At 37.6% G+C, this 3646-nt stretch overlaps 1 long non-coding RNA gene across 1 annotated transcript; it reads left to right on the top strand.

Moving 5' to 3' along the window:
• The first annotated feature begins 1592 nt into the window (after positions 1-1592).
• Positions 1593-2313, top strand: LOC129751529 (uncharacterized). The gene is made up of 3 exons (XR_008738739.1): positions 1593-1709; positions 1770-1995; positions 2140-2313. It is a non-coding gene; the product is annotated as an uncharacterized LOC129751529 (long non-coding RNA).
• Positions 2314-3646: the final 1333 nt, after the last annotated feature.

The following is a 3646-nucleotide window of genomic DNA, read 5'->3' on the forward strand; positions in this document are numbered from 1 at the left end:
CATGTCGTGTAATTTTGAGAAATTTCCAATTCAGTGTTGTTGAGAATTTCGTGTGACCAAAAAAAAATTATAAAATTACATCACATATGATGTAACGAAAAAGAAGCATCACATATGATGGAATTTTCAGTGCGAGTTGAACATTACACGTCTGCAATCTTCAACAGACGTGTAAAATTTGAAAGACTTGTAAAATATTAAGACGTGTAATATTTAATTCGCACTGAAAATTCCGTCGTATGTGATGCTTCTTTTTATTTACATCATATGTGATGTAAATTTACATCAAATAATCGCGTTCCGTGTCAAGTAATATTTGTGTCATTAGAATTCAGTGCTGTTAAGGATTCAACAGTTTTTATTTTGTAAATTTACATCAATAAATCGCGTTCCATGTCATGTAATAATAAAGGTTTTCAATTTCAGTGTCGTTAAGGATTCAGATTTTTTTTCTGTGTACTTCACCTAGAAACGTTTTCGTGACTTTAATTCATACGAGCAAGAATTTTCGTAGTTGGTATCTCCATTATCGCTTGCTCCTTAAAAATGCTGCTGATAATTTGCAACTAGAGTTGATAGAGCTGCAGTGCGATTCTTTATTAAAAGCGAAATACATTGAAGTGGCTCTACCAAAATTTTAAAGCTATTTGCCTGAAGGCTACGTTGAAATACGGAAATTTGTTGCCAGAATTCTTGCTATGTTTGCAATTACCTATCTATGTGAGCAGTTTTCTTTCCATTATGAAAGCTACAAAAACTCCTCATCGTTCGATATTATCTAATATAAATTTATCATCAATCATAAAAGTGTCAGTGACAAATAAACTTCAACCTGATATTGATAAACTAGTATCTCAAAAAAGATGTCAAGCATCAGGACAATAGATATAATGCATTATAATATAAGAAAGTAAAACATTAAAAGCTTTAATTAAAATTCAACGCTAAATTAAATTCCAAGTTTACTTATAACTATATTCCATTGTATTTTATCTAATCTCCGCGAAACAAATATGATATTTTTCAAACTGATTTTGGCTGCGGCCCTCTACGCCATAGAAAATTTTCAATGCGGCCCGCACACCTAAACGAGTTTGACATGCCTGATCTACAGGGTGACAAAAAACTCCGGTCACACTTTTTTGGGGTCGCCTGTAGCCTACGCGTTGCATCTCTCTGGGGCCTTCTATATGTCAAATGAAAGGGCTAACCTTGCTGCCCAAAGTGGCAGAGTTTCGTTTTTGTGCAGTTTGTTTACATTGAGTTGTGAACCATGGCAGAGTTAAGGGCAGCTGTTATCGCTGCTCGGTTTGGCGCGCAGATGGCGAGCTCTTTTTTCGGACGAGAAGTTGTTCGTTTTGGAGCAAACAATCAATCGCCAAAATGATCGAATTTGGAGTGTGAGCCTCCAGCAAGCTTCTGCGGACAAGCTGAACGTTTCCCGGTTCCAAAATAAGACGTCAGTCTTACTTCCTGACAGATGGCGCAGCATCCCTCACCTTAAACACTCAGAATAAAAACAACCCAAAATTAAGAACGGCCCCGCATCAAAACAAAGTTCAGCGTTCGTTCTTAATTTTGGGTTGCTGTCAACAGCCGAAAATGAAAGTTCACTGCTTGAACTGATTGCCCCAAATTATTTTTGCCTTTGTGTTCAGCCATTGTTGTCATATTCAGCAAGGAGCGCATCGTGAAATTGTGAATTTATGGTAAGATAAATTGTGAAGTATGCTTTATTGATTCTTGCAACAATCAACTAGCACTTCCAGGAGCGATAATTTTCTTCAGACCTTCCCTTCGACGTATACTTTTTGAAAACAAAAAAGAGTGGAACGACATCCGGATCTGCCTCCAGTGAATTGGAAATAATTCAACAAAACCTATACCGAAAGCGAAAAAGGTCTTAAAACATAGACCACTGCAATTCAACAAACTATGGGCTAGCATTTGGAACGAATGCTCAAAGAGCAAGCCGGAACAATGGAAGAAATAATGGTAAAATTGATTTCAGATATTTTGATTTCGAAAATCGGAGCACTTCCTAAAATGGTGGTTTCCTGGATTTTTTTGCGACCGATAAGATGGATTAAAATATTCTTATTGATTTTTTAAGTAATTAACGCCGTGTATTGTCTTCAGGGCAACCCTCTCGTCGAAAGACTTTTTTCTACAGATGTAACATCCGGATCTGCCTCCAGTGGATTTGAGACAATCTCACGCAAGGATAATCTTGTCAAGCAGTGTGCAAGGTGGCTTAGCAAACATGTCTGGGCAGAGAGCATAAGAACCTATTCTTCTATTCACGAACACGTCGCGTCAATCTGGAAGGTTATGGGCTTTCTATTCTTGAAACCCAACTCGGCAAAGTTGTTCCTGTTAGCTGTTAGGTTAGGTCAGAATTTTCCATATTGTGAACGTTTTTACAACCTTTTTTTTATTCAATTAACAGATTGTCCTAGATGACGACAGGCCAGATGTATCGACGAGCTGGTAGAAGGCCTCCATATGAAGCCAACAAATGGACTTTTTTTTATCAATTCCGTTCCGTAGCTTTCCGGATGTCAGCTCTGCTAGCTTCATCATCTGTAGCTGTTAGTCCGGTCCCATGCCACAAGCAGTTTGTACGTGATCAGAGCCCCCAGATTAAACAAGATTGGAGTTATTCGGTTCTAAGGAAAGTAATTTTGTTCAATTTTCAATGAAGGGAATAATAAATATGATCAAAAATAGCTCACTTTTATTATTAAAGATTTGTATGCCCTTTTTATACGTTTGGCTAGCTCAAGCAACAAAAATAAAAACCCTGCCGAATGACAGTACCCCAAAATTAAGTTGCGAGAATGACGTTTATTCTCAAGTTTGAGAAAACCCCTCCAAACTTATTTTCGTCGGGAGCCAGTTTCATACGATTTTGCGGCATTACAACTTGGTTTTGGGTTGTAGTGGCTTAGAGTGAAGGTTGTTCAGGCGTGGTGTTAGAAAAACTTGACCGATTTAAATTTCGAAGAATGAATGGCCTCCGTCGTCTCTGAATCCACTGGATTGTTTCGTGTGGGGATACATGATGTCGAAGCTAAACGACTATAAAATAGCAAATTTGGAGCAACTCAAGCGAGTTATCACGAAGATCTGGGACGAGATGCCGATGGAGCAGGTGCGCGCCACTTGCGACGACTTTCCGGTACGTATGAAGCTGGTTCGATCAGATAAAGGTGGTGTAATTCCGAGGCATCGTCTGTGAAGTATCTTCATGAATTACTTAATAAAGCTATGAAAGCCAGATTCAGATTTTCTTCTTATTCTTTGAGATATTGAGGTTTTCCTGTGTGACCGGACTTTTTTGTCACTCTGTACTTCTTAACAGCTCGATTTATAAGTAAGGCTATGATCATTTAGTATCCGGACAGTTACAAACGTGTGTATTTTAAAAGCTATTCATTTGATCGAAAAACTTTCTATGGAGAATATGAAGGTAATAATATGACATAAAATATTATTACCACAGAAGCAAAACCTTCGCAAAATCATGATATTTTACACAAACTTACATGGAAAAAGCAATTGGAAAGTTGTTGGAACCTTTTCATGAGTAGACATCTCGAAGAATTTGATCTCTTAAATCCGGTTTTAATAAAAACTACTTTGT

This window comes from Uranotaenia lowii, chromosome 3 (genome assembly GCF_029784155.1).
Source record: "Uranotaenia lowii strain MFRU-FL chromosome 3, ASM2978415v1, whole genome shotgun sequence".
In the NCBI taxonomy this organism is placed as follows: Eukaryota; Metazoa; Arthropoda; class Insecta; order Diptera; family Culicidae; genus Uranotaenia; species Uranotaenia lowii.